The following is a 26,321-nucleotide window of genomic DNA, read 5'->3' as shown; positions in this document are numbered from 1 at the left end:
CTCTGTCTTCCTCTCCACAGATGCTGTCAGACCTGCAGAGTTTATACATCTGCCCATGTCAATATTGGTAGGAGTGACCATCATTGTGAAGACGAAGTCCCACCTTCATATTGACGATGCCCTCCATCATGTTATGTGGCACTACCGCTGTGCTAAATGGGATAGATTTCAAAAAGATCTAGCAACTCAAGACTGGGCATCCATGAGGCACTGTGGGCCATCAGCAGCAGAATTGTAATCAAACACAACGTGTTACTTCATGGCCCAGCATATCCCCCATTCTACCATTACCAACAAGCCAGGGGATAAACACTGGTTCAAAGAAGAGTGCAGGAGAGCATGCCAGGAGTAGCACCGGGCATACTTAAAAATGAGGTGCCAACCTGGTGATGCTATAACACAGGATTACTTGCGTGCCAGACAGCATTAACATTAGCAGAAACAGAGCCCAATGAACATGTTTCAGTCCTGAATGTGATTAATAACAGAATCCTGTTTGTTATTTGTGAACTCGCTGATGTCTCATCAAGTTGGATGACCAGGTGAATCCCTTCCCACACCTGGAGCAGCTGAACGCCCTCTCCTCAGTGTGAATTCGCTGGTGCTTCACAAGGTCAGAGGACACAGTGAATCCCTTCCCACATACAGGGCTGATGAACGGCCTGTCTCCAGTATGAATTCGCTGGTGCCTCAGCAAGTGGGATGACTAAGTGAATCCCTTCCCACACTGTGAGCAGGTGAACAGTCCCCAGTGTGAGCTCGTTGGTGTCTCAACAGATCACATAAATGAACTGATCCTTTCCCATAATCAGAGCAGGTGAACGGTCTCTCCCCAGTGTGAGTGCGGCGATGAGTTTCCAGCTCAGACGGGAATCTGAATCCCTTCCCAAAGTCCCCACATTTCCATGGTTTCTCCCCACTGTGAACGATGCCTTTTCCTTCCATGTTCAAAATCCAATAATATTCATGTTACGATAAATTGGGCGACTCCGTCAGATCCTGATGTGATGTTTAGTTTCATTTTTCTGACTGCAAATCCTCCTCTTCTAAAATCCTGATTTAAAACAGAAGAAAGGGAGTGAGAGAAAACCCACAAAAACACAAAGTCAGGTTGTGAAATTGAGCTGAATGAATCTGGTAATTTGTGGGGCAGCACTAGGAAAAAGTGACCATGAAAACTGCCGGATTGGTATAAAATCCCAACTACTTCACTAATGTCCTTCAGGGAAGGGAACCTGCCACCCAGTCTGAGCTTACACAAGACTCTAGCCTCTGTGGGAGCAGAGGGAGAGAGAGGTGGGAGAGGCAGTGGGTGAAGGGATATCTACAACACCCCAAGAACTTTGACAAAGTCTCCAGAAACCTCAACCTCCGCCACCTAAAGGACCAGGATAGCAGGTGTATGTGAACACCATCAGCTCCAAGATCCCCTCCAAGTCACACACCGTCCTGACTTGTCTGACATCCAGTACTGGATGAACAGAAATTTCCTCCATTTCAATATTGCAAAGACTGAAGCCATTGTCTTCAGTCCCCACTACAAATTCCATTCCCTGACCACCAGCTCCATCACCCTCCCTGACAACTGCCTGAGGCTGAACCAGGCATTCAATGGGACATAGGAGCGGGAGTAGGCCATTCAGCCCCTCGAGCCTGCTCCAACATTCAATCTGATCAAAGTCCTTTCCCACACTCTCCACATATCCCAGTATGTAATTGCTCAACCTGTCATCCATTCCTTTGTTCTGTCTAGACTTAACTGTCAGAACACACTCCCGGCCGACGTCCCACATTCAACCTCCCTGTAATCCAGAACTCTGCTTACTCGCACCAAGTCTGGTTCACCCATCACACCTGTACTCACTGACGTACAAAGGCTCTGGGCTAAGGAGAACCTCAATTTTAAATTTCTCATCCTCGTTTTCAAATCCCTCCATGGTCTCTCCCTCCCTACCTCTGTAATCTCCTCCAGCCTCACAACCCTCCGAGGTATCTACACTTCTCTAATTCTGACCTGCTCAGCGTTCCTGATTTTAACTGCTCCCCCTTTTGTGTCTCCCCCAGCAGCTGCCAAGGCCATAAGCTCTGGAATTTCCCCTCCTAAACCTCTCTACCTCACTTTCCTCCATTAAGATAATCCATAAAACTTACCTCTTTCAGTGAAGTTTTGTGCATCTGCCCTGATATCTCTCAGGTGGCTCAGTGTAAAATGTTGCTTTCTAACACTCCTGTGAAATACCTTGATACGTTCTATTACACAATAGAATTAATTAATTACCATTTTAGGGTGGGCAGAATCTGATGGTCAACTTAGGCACTAAAGTGGAAGAGAGATGGACTATACCGCAGAAAAAACAACTCCTGAAAGATACTGTGGGAAGATAAAGCTGGTGAGCCAGCAGCACATGGTCAGGGGATGGACAGCAGTGGAAACCTCATTTAGACACAGTTGGCAGAAAGAACAGTAAAATCCCAAACATATTAGAGACAAAGTTAAACAATGGCAGAGAGGTGATCAGGGAGGGCAGCAGATGAAACAGAGCAATAGATGGACATGGATTCAGATCCATAGTAAAGGAGTCAGACCAGCCCCAGAGCCAGGAAATCTCTCATAGACAACAGAGAATAGTCAACAATACTCAACTCTGAAATAATTACAGTTTTTCAATTTAAAATCTGTTGCTGGATCCTGCAGCTGGAAAGATATCAAAAGCACTGGAGTCAGAGAAAAATGTCCCAGTTGAGGAAATAACCGGGGAGCAGGGTGATGTCACCGTGTAATTGTCGATGTGTGATGATGTCACAGTGTAATTGTCAATGTGTGATGATGTCATAGACACGAACACAGAACATCTGGGTCTGTGCAAACCAGTGATCACCACACATTGTGGAAGACGTGAGGGTCCTTGAGAAAGTGCAGAGGAGATTTAACAGGGTCAGGGATGAGGGATTTTAGTTGTAAGGTTAGTTTGGAGAAACTGGGGTTGTTCTCCTTGGAGTAAAGTGGATTGAGGGGAGATTTGATGGTGGTGTATAAGTTTATGATAGGTTGAGATAAGAAACATGAAGATGTTCACATTAATTGAATATAAAAGGTTTACGGACACAGACTTAAGATTTGAGGCAAGATCTATAGGGGGTATGTGAGGAAATAACTTTACACAGTGAGTGACTGAGTGATCTGGAACTCAGTGCTTGCACTCAGAGGCCGATAATATTCAGGTCCTGATGAATCGAGTGACTGTCAGATCTTGATGTGATGTTTGGGTTGAGTTTGCCGTCTCCATTCGACATCCTGTAAAAGGAGATTACAAGAAAAATCTGTCACTGTCAGTCCAGGATAGAAATTGTGAAAAGACAAATATTTCTGTCGGTTTGAGTTTGCTGTGTGTAAATCCTCCCCTTGTAACCCCCCTGGAAAAGCAGTTTCCAAAATCCATCCCTGTCAGTCCAGGATAGAAATTCACAATATTCTCTCCTACTGCAATCTGGACCAGGATGGTCGCGCATGCGCCCTGCTGCACAGCCGCTGCCCCGGGCCGAGCAGAGGGAGAGACCCAGCCATTTCCGGTCTGTTCACTGCAAACGCGGGACATGTAGTTTCTTATTAAGACTCTGCGGCCTGTACCAAGTGTTTATGAAGCCACCAGCCCAATCCGCTGGCTCCATTCCACCCGCCCACCCACTAACCCGTACAATCCCCATTCACCACTACTCTCCTCTGTCTGGCTGAACTTGTTCTCACACTGAACAATTTCTCCTTCAACTCCTCTCACTTCCTCCAAATAAAAGGTGTGGCTATGGGTACCCGCATGGGCCCAGGCGGTGCCTGTCTCTTTATGGGGTAAGTGGAACATTCCTTGTTCCAGTCCTACTCCGGCCCCCTCCCACAACTCTTTCTCCAGTACATCAATGATTACTTCGGTGCTGCTTCATGCTCTCGTCGGGACTTGGAAAAATTTATTAATTTTGCTTCCAATCTCCACCCCTCCATCATTTTCACGTGGTCCATCTCTGACACTTCCCTTCCCTTCTTTGACCTCTCTGTCTCAATCTCTGGTGATAGACTGTCCACCAATATACATGACAAGCCCACCGACTCTCACAGCTACCTCGACTATAGCTCCTCACACCCCACTTCCTGTAGTCCCACCTCAGTTCCTTCACCTCCGTCACATCTGTTCCGATGATGCTACCTTCAAAAACAGTTCCTCTGACATGTCCTCCTTCTTCCTTAACCGAGGTTTACCACCCACGGTCGTTGACAGGGCCCTCAACCGTGTCCGGCCCATCTCCTGCGCATCCGCCCTTACGCCTTCTCCTCCCTCCCAGAAACATGATAGGGTCCCCCTTGTCCTCACTTATCACCCCACCAGCCTCCGCATTCAAAGGATCATCCTCTGCCATTTCCGCCAACTCCAGCATGATGCCACCACCAAACACATCTTCCCTTCACCCCCCCAGCGGCATTCCATAGGGATTGTTCCCTCTGGGACACTGGCCCACTCCTTCATCACCCCCTACTCCTCAACCCCCACCTATGGCACCTCCCCATGCCCACGCAAAAGATGTAACACCTGCCCCTTCACTTCCTCACTCCTCACCGTCCAAGGGCCCAAACACACCTTTTGTGTAAAGCAGCATTTCACTTGCATTTCCCCCAACTTAGTCTACTGTATTCGTTGCTCCCAATGCAGTCTCCTCTACATTGGAGAGACCAAACGTAAACTGGGCGACTGCTTTGCAGAACACCTGTGGTCTGTCCGCAAGAATGACCCAAACCTCCCTGTCGCTTGCCATTTTAACACTCCACCCTGCTCCCTTGCCCACATGTCTGTCCTTGGCTTGCTGCATTGTTCCAGTGAAGCCCAACGCAAACTGGAGGAACAGCACCTCATCTTCCGAATAGGCACTTTACAGCCTTCCGGACTGAATATTGAGTTCAGCAACTCCCTCCTCCATCTCCACCCCCTTTCTGTTTCTTCCCCCTTCCTTTATTTTCCAATAATTTATATAGATTTTTCTTTTCCCACCTATTTCCATTATTTTTAAATCTTTTATGCCCTGCTAGCCTTTCCACTCCACCTCCACTAGAGCTATACCTTGAGTGCCCTGCCATCCATTCTTAATTAGCACATTCGTTTAGATAATATCACCAACTTCAACACCTCTGTGTTCTTTTGTTCTTTTGTCTGTGACATCTTTTGATTATCTGTTCCTATCACTGCTTGCTTGTCCCTACAACCACACCCCCCTCCACTTCTCTCCCCCCACCCAACATCCCCCCCCACTTCCCCCTTAAACCAGCTTATATTTCACCCCTCCTGGAATTCACTCAGTTCTGTTGAAGGGCCATGAAGACTCGAAACGTCAACTCTTTTCTTCTCCGCCGATGCTGCCAGACCGGCTGAGTTTTTCCGGATAATTCTATTTTTGTTTTGGATTTCCAGCATCCGCAGTTTTTTGTTTTTATCACTAACTCTGTTTGTCTGCTGCAGTCGCCATTTGCCCACCAGCTCTCGGGCTCCAGTCTCAGGACAACACTGCGCATGCTCAGGTACGAGACCGCAATACACAGGTGCCAATGACACTCCGCAATGCGCATGCGCACTGCCTTAGCATTCTGGATAGAACACCTTTTGCCCCACTCTGAATGCTGGGTGAAAGGTCCGCCATTGGAGATCGATATTCTTGCATGTAAAATTATGTTTCATGTTCAGATGATGATGGAATGCTTACAGATAAAGGTTGAAATTAAGTCAATTAATAGAACAGTCAAAGTACACAGGCTTCCAAAGAAGTTCTGTCCTGGGTGTACTTACCAACATAACAAGCCCCTGCAGTTAGAGGTGAATTCACTGGATTCTCAGCAGTCCGGGTGACAAAGTGATTTTTCTTTCCATATGCCGAGCATTTAAACTCTGCCTTGTCAGTCAGAACGTGACTGTTGCAAATTAAATCCTTTGTACTTTTAAAGTTGGATTGTTAACACGTGGCCAAACTGAGAAAATCCCTTTGCAGAGTTTTCTCCATCAGATGTGACTGCTGCTGTGTCAACTAATGAGGTGATTGAGTGAATCTATTTCCACATTCAGCTGGTGAATGATGTTTTTGTAGTGTGACTTTACACAGGATTTTCCAGCTCACACTTGGATCTCTAATCCTTCTGGCAATGAGTTCTACATTCTACTCAAAGAAAAGAGAAAGGCGATGCTATAAAAGGCAATATTTTGGAACTAAAACAGCTCTGGTAGCATCTGTGGAGAGAGAAACATAGTTTTAATTTCAGGTCTGTGACTTTTCAGCTGAACAGTACTGAATCAGTGCACAGACCTGAAAACATAACTCAGAAATTCCCAAATATGCTGAGTATTTCCATCATTTCTGCTTTTATCTCTGGTTAAAGACGTTGCCCCTGAATTGGACATTGGATTTTTTGGTGACTAATTTACATTGATTCTTGTCTATCCGCAAGTGGAAACAGCTTCCAAACTCCCTTCTAAAATTAACGGCTTTGCTGAGGCCATCCCTCACCCTTTTCTCCACAGAAAGGCTTTTTAACCTGTTCAATCTCTTTTGAATGAGATAAATTTTCAATTTTAGCATAATTCCAGTAAACCTTTCTTGCATCTTCTCCTGTGCTTCTAGATCCATCCAATTAAATCAAGAGGGAGATAATCTGAGACTTCAAACTCATTTCCCCCAAATGCCTGTATGTTGGAAGGATCAGTATTGCTGTGGGAGAGAGGACTATGGTTTCAAGCTTTGATTTCCCAATCTCTCTTTCAGCCATTTTCCCACGAGCAGAACTTAAGATGAATTAACACATCCAATGAAAAGATTTAGAAAGTGGCGTGTTACTTTTATATGTGACTAACTCACTCTTGCATTCTGTAAATCCTGCTCAGAGGTTTTGTGAATGGGATATCATCTACCTGCAACTTCCTGAGCCTGTGCTTGGTGCAGCAGGAGATTTAGCCCCTGTTGCAGTATCTGCATCCCAGAGAAGGGCAGGAAATGACTGACTGAAACTGCAATTGCCAATTTCCCTTGCTGGCAGTTGGAGAGCAAATAACTGCTGCTTTCTGCTTTTCCCTATCTTACTGCGGAGCTGAGGAAGAGCAAATAGTTGATGGGTTTGTTTGAATCCAATAGCTTTCTAGGTTTCTAATGGGTAAGATGTAAGTACATGGGAGATGTAATTGTTTTCTAATGAGAAGCTAAATGGCAGCAGGGGGACAGCTTCATAAATCAATGAAAGTAGCAACACTCCCACTGAATCCTCACTCAGGTAAATGCAGCAACGTGGAAATGGTGAGAAAATATTTAGTGATACAAGTGTTACCCAATCAATTTCATGAAAATATCTAAACAGCATTAGTAACCCCAGCACTGACAGAATTCAATCAACACAACCATTAAATGCTGAAAAGCTCAGCTCTCCACAGATGCTGCCTTGCCTGCTGAATATTAACAGAATCTTCTGGGTTTATTTTACTATCTTTTCACATCTGTAAACAGTCTCCAAAGAGAGTATCAAAAATTGCTAATAGCGACTTTGTTGCAAGTCATCGTAGCGGGGTATTGGGAAAAGTTTTCAATAAGCAATAATGACGCCTCAGTTAAACTTTTTTTTTGCAAAAATATACTTCATTCATAAATCTTCAAAAACATTTTGAACCATTTCAAAATCACCATTACAAAAATACAATCAGGTTCAACTTTTACAACATGAATCACAAGGTGTATCAGTACAAACAATGAATATTACAATCATTGGCAGACCATAATTTTGAGCTGTACATCCAAGGGGCTCTAAACAGTTCCCAGTCCCTCAGTGCACTATGCCAGAAACCTCATTAGCTACAATACTGCCTCTACACAAAGTTAATAGAAGCTCCCTGGACAAGTGGTGGTCTAGCAACCGCAAACTGTTCACACTTGTGGTGAGAAAAATGAATTGATTTCAGCACATTGCACACTCTCGCCTGGGATTGAATTTATCAGCTGTAACTTATCTTCTAAAATTATGTCAGTAGATTAAAACATTATTTATCAGCCAGAATGTTGAAATGAGAAGGAAAGGCTTATGGGATGGGAGTATGCTAATCCTCCCTATGATACCTTGTGAAGTGAAATGATGCCCTGTCTGCTGGGAGCACATGTCCAAGCTCCCCAGAGGGTAGTTTAAACGGTTGTGTTAAAACACTCTAAAATAACTAATAGTAACACTAATTTGAATGTTATTTATAAATAATAATTTTAAAAAGCTCTGGACACAGTAATGTGTCCTTGTGCATTGTACCCAGTTCAGACTCAGTGAGGGGCAGTGGGATCAGAGAGAAGAGAGTTTTCCACTTCATGTTGACACATTGTATCCAGTTCAGGCTCAGTGAGTGGGAGTGGGAGCAGGGAGAAGAGAGTTTTCTACTTCATGTTGACACATTGTACCCAGTTCAGGCTCAGTGAGTGGGAGTGGGATTAGAGAGAAGAGAGTTTTCTACTTCATGTTGACACATTGTACCCAGTTCAGACTCAGTGAGGGGCAGTGGGATCAGAGAGAAGAGAGTTTTCTACTTCATGTTGACACATTGTACCCAGTTCAGGCTCAGTGAGTGGGAGTGCGAGCAGGGAGAAGAGAGTTTTCTGCTTCATGTTGATACATTGTTGGGAACTGGACAGGGCAGTTCTGATGAATCACGCACCCCCCAGCTGCTTATGCTGATGAGTATTTCCAGCTTTGTTTTTTTTCACTTTTAAATTTCAAGATTCATCTTCTGCAATTATTATTTTGACAGATCTGAATTTCATTTGATCCCAGCCATGTTTTCAATGTGTGATTAGTGGTTGTTCAGTTTTGTGTATCCATGCACAGAGTGTGAGACAGCATTTATTACCAATCCCTACCTGCCCTTGAGAAGGTGGTAGTGAGCTGCTTTCTTGAACGGCTGCAGTCCTTGTGGTGTAGGTACACCCACAGTGTTGTAATTATGATACAACCTTTCAGAGGTTGAACTTGGTTCAAATATATTAAGTGGAGAAATGAAAGCAAAATGTTACTTAAAAGGTACTGAAACATGATATTTATTCATGTGCTGATATAACACACTGCTATTTAATTGATTTATTAACCTGTGTGTGCTGCTCCACCTGTGTTTTCCAACCCATCTTTTGAAGACTCCAACCGAGCAAAGAAAGCAATCAAATTTAAATCAGCAACCTCGAACTTTATATTCACCCCCTTTCAGAGTTAGGTGATTTTTTTGTGCTAAGCAGACTTCATACAATCTAAAGGAAGACATTTTATTAAATGGAAGTGACTTCTATCCCATCTTCACTGGACATTCTTAATTATTGCACACGTGTCCTCTGAAGGCTGTGGCACATTTGTAACATTTAACTGTTAAACTGGCCCATGAATTTAAGATCAGTGCTCAAAATGGAGAAATCCAACTAAGATGATAGTTGTAACTGTTTGTAAATATCTGGCTTCAGGTTAGTAGCTGGAATTGTTTTTTTTTTTGGATTTTGTATGAGTAACACATTGTGACATTTGTTGTGTGATGTTTGACGTGTAACATCTGGACACTGGCGCCAATACTTTATGCATATTTGTAAAGTTAAATGCTGGTCTGTTTTATAATGATTGGTGCAATAACCATCTAATGTTCGATTTTTTTATTTTGAATGCAAAGTTGAGGTTTTTTTTCAGGATGAGCTGTCTTTCTAAAGCCTGGACATCCATATGAGTAATCCAGAGGCCCAGGCTCATGCTCTGAGGACACAGGTTCAAATCCCACCATGGCAGCTGGTGGAATTTAAATTCAATTAATAAATCTGTAATCACAAGCAATGAGACTATCATCAGCTTTTGTAAAAACACATCTGATTACTCATGTCATTTAGGGAAGGAGATTTGCCATCCTCACCTGGTCTGGCCTACATGTGACTGACAAATAACAATAAATAAGATAAGTAAAATAAATAAAATAAGAGTAAGAAAAAGATGCGCTAAGTAACTGACTTCCTGGTGGTAATTTAACCTGGAATCACCATGGGTGATATTAATAATTAACACATTCCCATGACATCTTAGTTTACCAAAGTCTGTCCCAATCCATGTGAATGATAAATGGGTTTTCATAATAGTGGGAGGTTAATTTATTAGTGAATCTTCATCTACTGTACCCATGTTTCATGTTGCCGTTTATCCATTGATGCGTTTTTGACATCCAAAAGTTTCAGAAATATTACCAAACAGAAACCGACTGTCACCTCCAACAAGTCTATGTATAGATTCCCCAACAGAATTAGTCCTAATCTCACAGACCCGCCAATCCGCCACGCTCTTTCTCCCCCTGTCATTCCATCACCTTTTTAACCTGTTCTTCTATGTTGCCCTGGTCTCTGCTTCAATCACTGACTCTGTCACTACATTTCATAGTCTCCACGGAGAAAACAACTCATCCAGCTCAGGAATAGAGCCCAAATGTTCAGGTATTTCTCCCGAGCTGTACTTCCACACATGAGGCAGAATGTCACTGACTGAGCTGGATCCTTTCTGTCCCCTCAGCTCCAATCCTACCGTGTGGAGCTGAACAACAACAATTTTCACTGATTAACATTTAATCCAATAAAACACCGCAAAGCACTTCACAGGAGCATTCCCAAAGTTTGATCGTGACCCACCCAGAAGGAGATATTAGGATGGGTAGCCAGGAACGTGGTAAAAGGGGTAAGTTTTAAGGAGTATCTTAAAGGAATAGAGAGAGAGTGGACAGAGGTGGAGAGTTTGAGGGAGTGAATTCTATTACTTGGAGTCTCAGCAGCTGAAAGTGAATGAAGGATCAAAGTGAGATGAGAGCTTAATATTGAATTGACTATAACTTTCTGAAATGGTCTGATCCATTTTTCAGAAGTGAGTCAAATTGCGGAGTCACAGGAAAGTACAACACAGGAGGAGATGGTTTGACCCACTGTGCCTACAAGGACAGTGCAACCAGTCCCACATCCACACCCTTTCCCCACACAGGAGGAGATGGTGCGATCCACTGTGCCTACAAGGGCAGTGAAACCAGCCCCACATCCACACCTTTCCCCACACAGGAGGAGATGTTTGACCCACTGTGTCTGCAAGAGCTGTGCAACCAGTCCCACATCCGCACCCTTTCCTCACACAGGAGATGGTTTGACCCACTGTGTCTGCAAGAGCTGTGCAACCAGTCCCACATCTGCACCCTTTCCCCACACAGGAGGAGATAGTTTGACCCACTGTGTCTGTAAGAGCTGTGTAACCAGTCCCACATCCACAACCTTTCCCCACACAGGAGGAGATGGTTTGACCCACTGGGTCTACAAGAGCTGTGAAACCAGTCCCCCATCCGCACCCTTTCCCCACACAGGAGGAGATGGTTTGACCCACTGTGTCTACAAGAGCTGTGAAACCAGTCCCACATCCACGCCCTTTCCCCACACAGGAGGAGATGGTTTGACCCACTGTGTCTGCAAGAGCTGTGAAACCAGTCCCACATCCACACCCTTTCCCCACACAGGAGGAGATGGTTTGACCCACTGTGACTGTAAGAGCTGTGCAACCAGTCCCACATCCGCACCCTTTCCCCACATTACTGCAGATTTTCCTCCTTCTCGTCTTCCCTTTTCAAGGCTGCAATTCATTCTGTCTGCACCATCCTATTAGGCAGTGATTTCCAATAAATCACTTTCCATTTTAAATAAAACACATTATAGCCTGTGGTACTTCCGATACACATCTTAAATCAGTGCCATCTGGTTATCGACCCTTCATCCATTGAAGCAGTTTCTCTTTAATTTCTCTATCTGAACCTTTCATGATTTTAATCAGCTCGATCACAATTCCTGTTTTACCTTCTCAGCTTTAAAAAGAACAACCTCAGATTCTTCCATCCATGAACTAAACTGTATTTCCTCATTTCTGAATTTGAACGCGGGTTTGTATCATCACAACCGCGTTTTCTCCATGTCCCATTTGGGGGTGAAAAACAAGATATTGTTTAGCTGAAGAGTTAATGGATAACAGCAGCATCGTCAAATTTTAGGGAATATTTTCTAGCAGTGAAAGGACACATAAAAATGCCTGGAACTATGCCGCAGTCAATATCCAAGGGGGTAAAAAGAGAAAATATTTGACTGTTCTCGATCTACCGATCTCCCATACAATTGTTACAAATAGTAACTAATTACACCACGGAAACATGTACCAAGGTGAGTTGCAAGATTCCTAAAGCTGGTATTAACAAGCTGAAGTTTCAGATTGTTGCCACAATAATTGCAGTTGTCCTCATTCTGTTTCTGTTACTGATGGACAGTGATAAGATGCAAGGCACAAGGAATAAACTGACTAAAGGGATGATGCTGCGAGGCTAAATGTGGGGGATAAAAGGATAAGTTTTTCTGCTTGATGTTCAAACCAGCAGAAATATCACTCCTGATCAAACAATCGCTGCCACTATTTCAAAGCAGCATGCCAAACCGAGAAGTGCAACTTCCTATAATGTTATATTTCCCAACAGCATGGTTGTTTTCTCACGCTCATTCTGCCATTTTATAACCCAATCCAGAGAAATATATTTTCTTACCTTGTATCCTGTTCGTTTGAAGTCAAGACATAGAGCAAATTCAATGTGTTTTCTTGTCATTTCTCGAATGAGATTTTGGTACCAGGCTAGTTGAAGGACACTTTTATCGGTGCCAATCCTTCATTGTCTTTCACTGTTTAAAACAGGTACTATTATCATCAGCCTGTTATGTACCTTACATAAGAAAATAAGAACTAGGAGCAGGAGTAGGTAATTCAGCCCCTCCAGCTTGCCCCGCCATTCAATACAACCATGCCTCATATCATTTCGGCCTCAATCTCTCCTGGTTCCATTCTTCTCTATCTAATCATAGCTAGAGATTCACTTGGAATGTCTTCCCTTCCCATTCCCACAGTTACCTCTGGTGTCCCCCAGAGGATCCAGCTGTGGCTTCCTCTTATTTCTCATCAACATGTTCCCCACAATGACATCATCTGAAGACACAATGTCAGTTATCAAGTTTTTCACTGACAGTGCCCAGCTCTACCTCACCACCACCTCTCTCCACTTCTCCACTTTTGTTAAATTATCAGACTGTTTGTCTGATATCCAATGGTGAATGTGCAGAAATTTCCTCCAATCAAGTATTGGGAAGACTGAAGCCATTGTTTTCATCCCCGAGCTACCAGCTCCATTCCTCTTCCTCACAACTGTCTGAATCTAAACCAGACTTTTTGCACACTTGATGTCAGATTTGACCCCGAGATGCGGTTCCAACTCGTGTGTGTGTGTGTGTGTGTGTGTGTATCCCACTGATTTTCCAGTCACACTGATGATTTAAATATTTCCACACAGACAGAACAGACAAACAATTCTCCTTCCATAATCAGAGGCTGATCAGATATGAATTCAGTGATTTTATAAGATCTTGCAAGGTTTTTGATTTGAGTTTCCCATCTGAAAATGCTCTCCCTCTAATCCCCTGTAAACAGAGTTGACAAAAGCCATCACTATCAGTACAGTATAGAAATTCAGAACAGACTATTCTAGTTTCTATGGAATATTCTTTCTCCTTTCATTCCCCCAAATCTATAAATCCCTGTCCCACACACTCCTCCCCCTCTCTGCTCATTGTTCCAGATACAGTGCCCAGTCACCTACTAATTCTTTCCCCCTTTCCAAATTCTCTCTCTTCCTGTCCTTAAATTGGTGGTTCAGTCTGTGGGTCAATCCCACTCCTTCACTCTAATTCTACCAAATAATTCAACTCAAAACAACAAATCATCTTTAATAACTTGCTTCGTCATTTGGATGTTTGGAAAGAATCAGCTTTTTCTCAACTGTGGAGAACAGAAAATCCAGTGATTAATTCAGAGCTTCCTTCTCCCCTGATCTGTTCCAACAAGCTGTGTCTATCCAAGTTACTTTGATACAGACTCACTCACTCAGGAAGTGATCAGATCTCACTGAACTATGACACAACCTGAGTCTATCTGAGTTATGCTGATACTGACCCACTCACTCAGTAAGTAATCAGGTCTCACTGAACTATGACACAAGCTGTGTCTATCCAAGTTACATTCATACTGACCCACTCACTCAGTAAGTGATGAGGTCTCACTGAACTATGACACAAACTGTGTCTATCTGAGTTACACTGATACAGACTCAATAAGTGATCAGGTCTGACTGAAATACAACAACAAATGCAACAACTTATATTTATATCGAGCTTCTAACGTAATGCATTGTCCCAAGAATTTTCACAGGGGCATAAGGACATATTAGGTCAGATGACCAACTGCTTGGTCAAGGAGGTTAGTTATAAGGAGTGTCTGAAAGGGGGAAAGTGAATTACACAGGTGGAGAGGTTTAGGGAGGAAATTCCAGAGCTGAGGGCCCAGGCAGCTGAAGGCCCGGGCACCAATAGATTAAAATCGGGGATGAAGGTAATGATGTATGTGAGCCCCATAGTCCAGGCTCAAGCCCAATGCTGAACTTTGGGTCATAGTTTGACCATCCCAGGTCTCAGAGAAAAACAATTCCCCAAATAAACATCTTGTTGGATCTTGGTTTATTGATACCATAAAAAGTTTGGACCAGTTGAGTCCTCCTGTGTACTCGATGGGGATTGACTTTAACAGAGTTAAAATCCTCTGGATTTCAGTGTTAGAACAAGAACATGTTTTAGCAAAGCTAAAAAGTATATAAATACTGAAATACTGAACAGAACAAACACAGCAGGTCACTCACCATCAGAAAGTGATAAGTTAATAGTCACTGTTTCAGGTGGGACTCCTTCAGAATGAACACTTCCCACCACCAGCACCAACCCCCCTCCCCCCAACCCCCTCCCTGTGAACTGAACATTCCTCCACCCACTCATCCACCCAATGGCTCCCAGCCTGGATTGACATTCAGCATGAACCCAGTGAGAGGGCAAGCTGGCCCATGGGATGTCAGAATGGACAAGAGCTGGAAATGGTCGCAATCAATGTGTTTTATGTGTCATTGTTCAAAATAGGAAACGTAATATTTTGTCAAGCCCCCATGTGCACATCCTTGGTGAATTACAATTTCTCGTCCAGTCCTTTCCTCTGCTTTCAACATGGTGCATCCTGTGTGGGTTCAGCAGAGGTTGAGGCAGACTACTCGGGAGATGGGGGCAGACTGCTCGGGAGTTGGGGGCAGCGTGTCGGGGGTTGGGCAGAGTGTCGGGTAATGGGGGCAGAGTGTCGGGGGTTGGGCAGAGTGTCAGGAGATGGGGGCAGGGTGTCGGGAGATGGGGGCAGAGTGTCGGGAGATGGGGGCAGAGTGTTGGGAGATGAGAGCAGAGTGTCGGGAGATGGGGGCAGAGTGTCGGGAGATGGGGGCAGAGTGTCGGGAGATGGGGGCAGAATGTCGGGGGATGGGGACAGAGTGTTGGGAGATGGGGGCAGAGTGTCGGGAGATGGGGGCAGAGTGTTGGGAGATGGGCAGAGTGTCAGGAGATGGGGGCAGAGTTTCAGGAGATGGGGGCAGACAGACGGGAGATGGGGCAAAGTGTCGAGAGATGGAGGCAGAGTGTCGGGAGATGGGGGCAGAGTGTCGGGAGATGGGGGCAGAGTGTCAGGAGATGGGGGCAGCTTTTTGGGAGACGGGACATGTATACTGTACACGTTCTTCTTCATAATTCACAACACTATTCCTGATGTCCATGAGCTGCCTCACTTTCTTTCCCATTAATTTCATTTGCTGATCTATCAGTAATGGACTTGCTGCCATCTCGAACAAAACTGTTTTCACCACTAAGGCTCCGCTGGTATGTAATAGTCTTCATGACATCATCGCACTGGGACTGGATGACATCATTGCACTGGGACTGGATGACATCATCGCGCTGGGACTGGATGACATCATTGCACTGGGACTGGATGACATCATAAGAGTCCATTATTTCTTAATGATCCACATCAATAACAAGAGGAAATATTAATAAACCTGAGCACATTATCTAGGCTGACATTCCAGGGTGACATTGAGGGACTGCTGCACTGTCAGAGACAGCATCCTTCACATGGAACTTGTGGAGGCTCTGGTCACAATCTTCCAATCCTCCTTATATAGTAGTGGTGTCAAAGGACTGACAGATTGTAAATGTTACACCCCTGTTCAAAAACACTGCAAGTACAGGACAATCAGCTTCACATCAGTGGTGGGGAAAGGCTGGAGACAATAATATGGGAGAAAATCAGCTGACACTTGGAAAAGTATTGGTTACTTCCAGCATTTTCTGTTTTTAATACTGATACTTCCCTGGATCCCAAGGCTCTCTGGGAGGTGTGGGGAGTTGGGACTTATCCATGAGAGTAACCAAAGGTCTGAGAACTGAAAGAATCAAGGGTCAGAAAGGAGAAAAGAACCAAAAATGGAGCAGTTGGGAAAAAGACATCGATTCGTCTCCTCTTATCCTGGAGAAATCAAGGACTCGACGTCCTGAGAGTTTGAAACAAAGCTGATTTATTTAACAGACATCAAGATATTAAACTTCAGCCCAGTTACAGGGATTATTAACATCAGCAGAAACAAACCACAACTATCAGAATGAACATGGTTCAGTTCTGGATGTGATTAACAGCAGCAATAACAGCAGAATCCAACCCCTGCAGATACTTGTGAACTTGCTGGTGTCTGAGCAGGTGGGATGAGCAAGTGAATCCCTTCCTACATTCGGAGAATGTGAACAGCCTCTCCCCAGTGTGAACTCGCTGGTGTCTCAACAGGTTGGATAAATGAGTGAATCCCTTTCCACACTCGGAGCAGGTGGATGGTCTCTCTCCAATGTGAATTCACTGGTGTACACTGAGGTGGAATGAAGGCTGAATCCCTTTTCCACAGGAAGTACAGCTGAACGGCCTCTCCTTGTGTGAACTCGCTGGTGTTTCAGCAGGTGGGATGATTGAGTGAATCCTTTCTCACACTCAGAGCAGGTGAAAGGCCTCTCCCCAGTGTGAATTCGCTGGTGCACTTTGAGGTTGAATAAAGTCCTGAATCTCTTTCCACAGGAAGTACAACTAAATGGCCTTTCCTCAGTGTGAATTCGCTGGTGTGTCAGTAGGTTAGAAGAGCCAGTGAATCCCTTCCCACATACCATGCAGGTGAATGCTCTCTCTCCAGTGTGAACTTGCTGGTGTGTCAGCAGGTGGGATGACTGAGTGAATCCCTTCCCACACTGGGAGCAGGTGAATGGTCTTTCCCCAGTGTGAAGCCTCTGGTGTGTCAGCAGGTTTGATGACCGAGTGAATCCCTTCCCACACTCGGAGCAGGTGAATGGTCTCTCCCCAGTGTGAACTTGCTGGTGTGTCAACAGGTGGGATGACCGAGTGAATCCCTTCCCACACTGGGAACAAGTGAATGGTCGCTCTCCAGTGTGAACTTGCTGGTGTGTCAACAGGTGGGATGACCGAGTGAATCCCTTCCCACACTCGGAGCAGGTGAATGGTCTCTCTCCAGTGTGAACTCGCTGGTGTATTAGCAGGTGGGATGACTGAGTGAATCCCTTCCCACACTGGGAGCAAGTGAATGGTGTCTCTCCAGTGTGAACTCGCTGGTGTGTCAGCAGGTGGGATGACCGAGTGAATCCCTTCCCACACTCGGAGCAGGTGAATGGTCTCTCTCCAGTGTGAATTCGCTGGTGTGTCAGAAGGAGGGATGACTGAGTGAATCCCTTCCCACAATCGGAGCAAGTGAATGGTCTCTCTCCAGTGTGAACTCGCTGGTGTGTCAGCAGGGTGGATAACTGAGTGAATCCCTTCCCACACTCGGAGCAGGTGAATGATCTCTCTCCAGTGTGAACTTGCCGGTGTCTCAGCAGGTGGGATGACCGAGTGAATCCCTTCCCACACTGGGAACAGGTGAATGGTCTCTCTCCAGTGTGAACTTGCTGGTGTCTCAGCAGGTGGGATAACCACTTGAATCCCTTCCCACACTTGGAGCAGGCGAACGGCCTTTCCCCAGTGTGACTGTGTCGATGGATTTCCAGTTTGGATGGACAATTGAATCCTTTCCCACAATCCTCACATTTACACGGTTTCTCCATGGTGCAGGTGTCCCTGTGTCTCTCCAAGTTAGATGATCAGTTGAAGCCTCGTCCACACAGAGAAGACATGTACAGTTTCTCCCCGCTGTGAATGATATGATGCTATTTCAGGCTTTATAACTGGTTAAAGCTCTTTCCACAGTCAGTTCACTGGAACACTCTCACTCGGGTGTGTGTGTGTCTCGGTGCTTTTCCAGTTACACTGATGTCTGAAATATTTTCCCACAGACAGAACAGACAAACATTTCTCCCTCCACATTCAAAGGTGATGATATTCAGGTCCTGATGAATCGAGTGACTCTGTCAGATCTTGATGTGATGTTTGGTTTGAGTTTCCTGCCTGAAATTCCTCCCCTTGTAATTCTCTGTAAAAGGAGTTTACAAGAGTCATCACTGTAAGGACAGGATAGAAATTCAGAACAGACAATTCTAGTTTCTACAGAACTTTTTTTCCTCTCTTGTTCCCTGAAAGCTGCAAATCCCCATCCCACACACTCTCCCTCCTCCCTGTGCTGAAATCCAAACAGAGTTTTGGGCAATTATTTCTGTATCTTTTTAACAAATTTCTACAACTGAAGGTGACATTATGTCTGATCATTCACTCCAGTGATTACTCGTGACAAAACATTAATCTGAAACCCTCTGACTGACCAGGCAGAATAGCAGATGTTAACCTTGTGTCCAAAACTTATTGTGTGGAGACTTAATGAGTGATCGTGGAGGTGGTTTCTCCAAAAGTCCCAAGGTTTCCTTCCTTCTCTCCCTCTCTGAGTTAAACCTGGGATCAATCTCATGACCCATTCTGGTTCCTGTTTCTCTTCCTGATGATTAATTAACTCCAATTAAACACTGAGAAGACTGAAGACACAGTTTTCAGCCCCTGCTCCAATCTCCAGTTCCCAGATATCAACTCCATCCCTCTCCCTGAGAACAGTCTGAGATTAAACCATTCTGTTCACAACCTCGGTGTCACATTTGATCTCGAAATGAGTTGCTGACCTCATGTCTGTGCTATCACTAAGATTGCCTGTTTCCACCTCCGTAATATCACCTGACCTCACCCCTGTCTCAGGAGTGTCTCATCTGCTGCTGAAACCCTCATCACTGCCATTTTTAACTCCAGACTCAACCATTCCAACACACTCCTGGCTGGTCTCCGACATTCTACCCTCCGTAACCTTGAAGACATCCATATTTTTCCTGTCTGTGTCTTCACTCACAGCTCGGCCCACTCCCTGACCTTTCTTGGATCCCGTTCAAGCAGCAACTTGATTTTAAAATTCTGTCTTGTTTTCAAATCCTCCCATGGCCTCCTCTCTCCCAATCTCTGCAATCTCCTGCACAACCAGTTATGATATCTGCACTGCTCTAATTCTAGCATCCCTGTTTTAATTGCTCCACCATAAGCATCCGTGCCTTCAGTTCCCTTGACCCCAAGCTTTGAAATTCTCTCCCTAGGTCTACCACACTTTTCCCCTTTAAGACAATTGAGTATTAATAAAAAAAGACATTTTGTCAAAACGTTTTATCTTGTACTCATCAGGATAGAGGGAAGAATATCAAATTTCAAAAATTATCAGTCGGGCTCATAATGTGGCTCATTTACACTTGCTAGAAGCTACATATGTTCATCCACAGGGGCCTGTCCTCCGCAGGCAGAAGGAACAAGTCCAGGCACAGGGTCTATTGTAGAATTAAACAAAAGCACAGGGGATGACAGCTACTGGCTGTGTTCTCTATGGCAACAACCAATCAGAGCTGACGGGCCAAACAATCTGCATCCTTTTCTCATACAGTAGAAATTGTGGTTCCCTTTGAAATTTGGGATTCTTGTGGATGTCCTGGTGAGTGCAAGTCGAAAAGCTTTGACAGCTTGTCTCTTTTTTCAGTAATGATCAAATTTTTTACAACCAAGCAACTGTTTAAGTATTTTGGACACCTCTTTCTGTGTCTGGATGTCACACTTTGTTTTATAATTTCCCTGTGAAGTTCACTGGGATGATTTATGATGTTACTAGAAGTTGTTGTTTCTGACTGTTACCCTGATCTCCTGTTTTACAACAACCCATTGATTTCACACCAAACTCTATCTCTGATTTATCGTCCCTCCTGCGGGTCATTCATCCGGGTCTGCAACTTCTGTAAAGATGGCGCCCACGCATGCTCCCTGTTGGACATTGCCCCCTAAAAATATGGTGACCGCACATACGCTCTGCGCTGCTTGCCCCTTCCAAAATGGCAGCCTTTATCTTGGCCTACTTCCTGAGAAATAGCGTAATCTGTGGTTGGACGGATGGTTCCTTATTGAGGGTTTAGGACAGAGACCGTGAATCCATAAAGCCTCCCATCTTACCCGCCAGCCCTATCTATGCTCACGGGTTTTTTTTTTCCAGCTCTCAGTCCACACTCGGTCTTTGTAAATCCCAAATTTTAAATCCGCTCACTCAAGCTCTCCCCACATCTCACTTCACGCTCTGCACATGCTCCAGCTCACAATGATTGACGGCGGCTCCGGACCAATAGAAAGAGGGGGCGGGCCTGGAGGATGGAGCGTGAGCGGCTGGTCCTCCGACCATTTGGAGTGAATGAGGGGCGTGGCCAGACTTGCATTGAAGCATGCGCAGTACCTGTGCGGAACTAGGATGAAGACGGTCGGGTGAAAGTCCAGCGAGTGAGAAAGGGCGGAGTGCAGGAGAGGAATGGAGCTGGAGGGTGGACTGGGAGGGTTCACAAACACCCAGTGTAGGACTCCACACCCGGATTAGAAACTCCCGGAGCCGAGTTTACACCGAGTGTCTGGAAACTCCTTTTCCAGAGGATTAGAAGGGGAGGATTTACACACAGCAAACTCAAACCAAGAGAAATGTTTGTCTCTTCTCAATATCTACCCCTGACTGACAGGGAATTTTTTTATAATCTCCTTTTTACAGGATTTCCAATGGGAAGGATTTGCAGATGGGGAAACTCAAACCACACATCACATCAAGGTCTGACAGAGTCACTTGAGTCATCAGGATCTAAATGACTTTGACTGTGGAAGGAAAAAGATTTGTCTGTTCCGTTTGTGGGAAAAGCACCGAGATTTTCAAAACCCTGGGTAGACTGCACCTAAACCACTGTAAAAAAAAAAATGCTGGAAGTGCTCAGCAGGTCTGGCAGCATCTGTGAGAGAAACAAAGTTAATGTTTCAGGTCAACATGACCTTTCATCAGAACAGGAATACTGTGTTCAGTTAGGGGCAGCACCTTAGGAAGGATTAACTATATTGGCCTTAGTGGGAGAGGAGTGCAGATGTACCTGAATAACAGCTGGATTCCAAGGGTTAAATTATGAGGTCAAACAAACGTGTCAGAGTCATTGCAGCACAGAAAGAGGCCATTCAGCCCATTGACTCCATGCCAGCTCTCTGTAGAGCAGTCTAGTCTGTCTCATTGCCCCGCTGTGTCTTCAACTCCCTGCATATGTATTTCTCTTAAATGCTGGTCCAATTTAATTTTAAAGCATTGATCATGTCTGCTTCCAGCCTGCTCATAGGCAGAGAGTTTGGGGTTATTACCACTTGTTGTGTAAAATGTTCCTCCCTGCATTTGCCCTGTATCTGTTGCCCATAACCTTCAATCTGTGACTCCCTAATCCTTGTACCATCACCAATTGGAAACAACATTTTCTTTGTCCACCTTATCTAAACCTGTCACAATCTTGTTCACCTCTAACAAATCTCCCCTCAACTCTGTAACTCCAAGAAGAACAACTTCAGCTTCTCCAATCTCACTTTGTAACCAAATTCCCTTTTTCCTGGAACCTTCTGGTAAATCTCCTCTGCATCACCCCTTTCCTAAAGTGTGGAGACCAGAACTGGATGCAATACTCCTGTTGTGACCTAACCAGAGCTTTATAATGGGTCAGCATTTTTTCCCTGCGTTTATACACATTAAATCTGCTTACGAAACCCACGATCTCATATATTTTGCAAACTGCTCTCTCATTATGTCCTTTCACCATCAAACGTGTATGCACATTAACCCCTGGTTCCCCAAGTCCCTACGCACTCTTTAGGACTGTACCATTGAGTACCCTATTCGTTCTGCCAATATTCATCATCTCACTGTGAGGTTTGTATTCCCTGGAATTTAGAAGATTGAGGAGGATTTTCCCGAAGTTTTCATGATATTAATTGGAAATGGTGTGGTAGATAGAGGGGAACTATTTCCATTGGTTGGGGAATCCAGGACTGAGGAACATAGTCTAAAAATTAGAGCCAGACCTTTCAGGGGTGAGATTAGGAAAATCTTCTCCAGGTAAAGTTGGGAGAAGTTTGGAATTCTCTTCCTGAATTAGCAGTTCATGCTTGATCAATGTTCAATTTCAATCAGGCTTTGATAGATCCTTCCTAACACAAGGTATAAATCAAGGGACATGAGACAAAGGGTCACAGATCAGCCTGATCTGATTGCATGGTGGGACAGACTCGAGGGGCTAAATGGCCAACTCCTAGAATCATAGAAACTTACAGCCAGGAGGCCATTCAACCCTTTGTGCTTGTGCTGTCTCTTTGAAAGAGCTGTCGTGTTTAGTCCTACACACCCACTTTCGGTTTGTAACCCTGTAAGGTACTCAATCCCAAATCCCTGTCAACTCCCTTTTAAAATTCCCAATTGAATCAGGTTCCAGCACCTTTTCAGGTAAAATGTTCCAGATCCTGACAACTCACTGTTGCTGCAGAAACTGCTAAACTCGATGTTGAATCCGGAAGGTTGTAAAGTACCAAATTGAAAGATGAGCTGCTGTTCCTCGAGCCCCCATTGAGCTTCATTGGAACAGTGCAGGAGGCCAAGGACAGAGAGGTCAGAGTGGGAGTGGGGCAGAGAATTACTCGTACCAAGTCTTATTCACCTATCACCCATGTGCTCACTGACCTACAAAGGATCTAGGATAAGAAGCACCTACATTTTAAAACTCTCATCCACTTTTTGAAATTCCATGTTGGTCTCGCCCCTCCCTATCACTGTAATCCAGCCTCACAACCCCTCTGAGATGTTTGTGCTCCTTTCGTTCTGACCTGCTGAGCATTCTGTCAGTTTCCATGGCCCCAAGCCCTGGAATTTTCTCCCCAAAACTCTCTTCCTCTCTACCTCATTTTTCTCCTTTAAGACACACCTTAAAACCTACCTCTTTGACCAAACGTTTGGTCACCTGCCCCAATATCTCCTTGTTTGGCTCAGTGTCAAACCTTGCTTTTAACCTTTCTGTGAAATGTTTGGAATATCGTCTTACATTGAAAGTGCCATATAAATACACATTGTTGCTGTTGATTTGGACATATATCACTGTTCCTTCATCATCGCTGGGTGAATAACCTGTAACTCCTTACCTAACAGCATTGTGGGAGCACATTTACCACACAGACTGCAGCGGTTCAAGAAAGTCAAACATCATTTTCTCCACAGGTAACTGGGGATCACAATAGATGCTGGTATCTGTGGAGAGGGACAGAGTTAACGTTTGAAGGTTTGCAGAATGATTTTTCTAAATTCACGTGGGCATCACTCAGGCCAGCATTCAGAGGGCAGTTAAAAGTCAACCACTGCTGTGGTCTAGAGTCACGTGTAGGCCAAGACTAAGGACAGCAGATTTCCTTCCCTAAAGGGCATTAGTGAACCAGGTGGGTTTTTACAACAATCATCATTGGTCATCATTAGACTTTTAATTCTAGATTTTTTCCATAGAATTGGAATTCCACCATCTGCCATGACGGGATTTGAATCCGGGTCCCTGGGATATTGCCCTGGGTCTCTGGATTACTCGTCCAGTGACAATACCATTACACCATCGTCTCCTCTCAGGGAGTAAAAATGGTGCAGAATTTGATGGTCAAGATAAGCTCAGAAGTGGAATAGAAATGGACTATAGGTCAGGAAAAGCAATTCCTGACTGTGAAAGATACTGTGGGAAGCCAGCAGCACATGGTCAGGGGGGTGGACAGTGCTGGAAACCTCATTTAGACACAATTGACACTTGTAACAGTAAAATATTAAACATAACTCAAATACATCCATTATTAGAGACAGGGGAAGTTAAAAAATGGCAGCGAAGTGATCAGGGTGGGCAGAGGTGAAACAGATCAAAGGATGAACATGGATTCAGATCCACAGTAAAGGAGCCACACCAGCCCCAAAGCCATGGAGCCTCTCACAGATACAGAGCATAGACCTAAAAGCTCTAAATTGTAGGTGGATGGTGAAAAACAATCAACTCTGAAACAGTTTCAGTTTTCAATTTTAAAATCTCCTGCTGGAGCCTGCAGCTAGAAAGGTATCAGAAGCACTGTAGACAGAGAAAAATCTCCCAGTTGAGGAAAGACCCGGGGAGCCGAGTGAAGTCAGCGTGTAATTGTCGATGTGTGATGATGTCACAGTGTAATTGTCAATGTGTGATGATGTCACAGGCACAAAAACAGAACATCTGGGTCCGTGCAAACTAGTGATCACCACACGTTGTGAAGGATGTAAGGGTACAGAGGAGATTAACCAGAATGGTTCAAGAGATGAGGGGTTTCAACTTTAAGATGAGGTTCGAGAAACTGGGGTTGTTCTCCTTGGAGTAAAGGAGGTTGAGGGAAGATTTGATAGAGGGGTACAGGATTAAGAAAGGTAGTTAAATAAAAGCTGCTCCCATTAGCTGATTATGAAAGGATTAAGGGACAGAGTTTTAAGATTTGGGGCAAGTTCCACAAGGCGGATGCAAGGAAGAGTTTACTTTACACAGTGACTGATAATGACCTGGAACTCAATGCTTACTTTCAAAGGCTGGTGATATTCAGGTCCTGGTGAAACAAGTGACTTTCAGATTTTGACGTGATGTTTGGTTTTGGTTTCTCATCTCCCTCAGGTTTACCCTCCTCTAACACCCTGTAAACAAAGTTCACAAAATCCATCATTGTCAATCCCGAACATAAATTGAGAAGAGACAAACATTTCTCTTGGTTTGAGTTTGCTGTGTGTAAATCCTCCCTTTCTAACCTCCTAGAAAAAGAGTTTCCAAAATCCATCCCAGTCAGTCCAGGTTAGAAATTCACAACATTCTCTCCTCCTGCTACTTGGACCAGGATGACCGCGCATGCGCCCTGCTGCACATTGCCCCCTATAAAGATGGCGGCCGTTACCCCGGGCCTGCCGAAGGGAGAAATCCAGACTTTTTCGGCCCGTTCTCTGCAAACCCAAGACCGGTACCTTGTTATTTGGAGTCTGCGGCCTGCACTATGTTTTTATGAAGCCTCTCTGCCAACTCCGCTGGCTCCATTCCTCCTCACACACCCACTAACTCTGTTAGTTTGCTCCGCTCGACATTCTCTCACCCGCTCTGATCAGCTTCAGTCACAGACCAGCACTGCGCATTCTCATGAAACAGACGAAATGCGCATGCCCCACCACACGCAGCAATGCGCACGCGCAGGGAGCTGCTGGAGTGAGAATAGGGCACATTCTGTCTCGCAGTTAATCCTGGGTCTCCGCTCCGCCATTGAAAGACCATATTATAGAGCAGAAACATATGTCCTGTATTCAGAATACGATTGGTGACATAGGGACAAGACATAAAATTGTTGAATCAATTGATGCAGTGGCCAAATTGCTCAGGGCTCCACCACAATTCTCACCTGGACATAATAATCCTACAGTTAAATCTGAACTCAGTGCAGTCTCAGCAGATGGGGATGAGCTCGTGACTTTTCCCCCTATACGTGGAACATTTAAACCGTGTCATGCTATTATCATTTCTCCGATTGTGGATCAAATCTTTTGAACTTTTAAAGTTGGAGTGTTAACTTGTGGGAAAACTGAAGAAAGCCCTTTGCACACGTGAAGTATCTGAATGGTCTCGCACCAGCAAGACTGTGTTCCTGTGTCAGTAAATGGGATGAGAGTGAATCCCTTTCCAATTCCAGATGGTGAACAATCTGTTTACAGTGTGAATTTACCTACACATTTTCAGCTCAGATATGATCTCGAAATCTACTGGTAATGGGTTCCACATTCTTGGCACTACATAAGGAAAAGGAGTAGGATTAGGCCATTTGGCCCCTCAATCCTGCTCCGCCATTTAATAAGACTATGGCTGATCTGATAGTCACCTGAAATCTGTACCTCACCTATCTCTGATAACCTGTCACACCCTTGCTTGCCAAGAAT

The 26,321-nt window shown here is 44.7% G+C and overlaps 1 non-coding gene and 1 pseudogene across 1 annotated transcript; both read right to left on the bottom strand.

The window, feature by feature from the left end:
* Positions 1-315: 315 nt before the first annotated feature.
* On the bottom strand, positions 316-25,509 carry LOC121273952 (annotated as a pseudogene).
* On the bottom strand, positions 7,522-7,664 carry LOC121273953. The gene has a single exon (XR_005942133.1). It is a non-coding gene; the product is annotated as a U4 spliceosomal RNA (small nuclear RNA).
* Positions 25,510-26,321: the final 812 nt, after the last annotated feature.

The sequence above is a fragment of the Carcharodon carcharias genome (genome assembly GCF_017639515.1).
Source record: "Carcharodon carcharias isolate sCarCar2 chromosome 27 unlocalized genomic scaffold, sCarCar2.pri SUPER_27_unloc_6, whole genome shotgun sequence".
Classification (NCBI taxonomy): domain Eukaryota; kingdom Metazoa; phylum Chordata; class Chondrichthyes; order Lamniformes; family Lamnidae; genus Carcharodon; species Carcharodon carcharias.
Note: the sequence above shows the minus strand (reverse complement) of the source record. Positions and strands in the feature narration are given on the sequence as shown.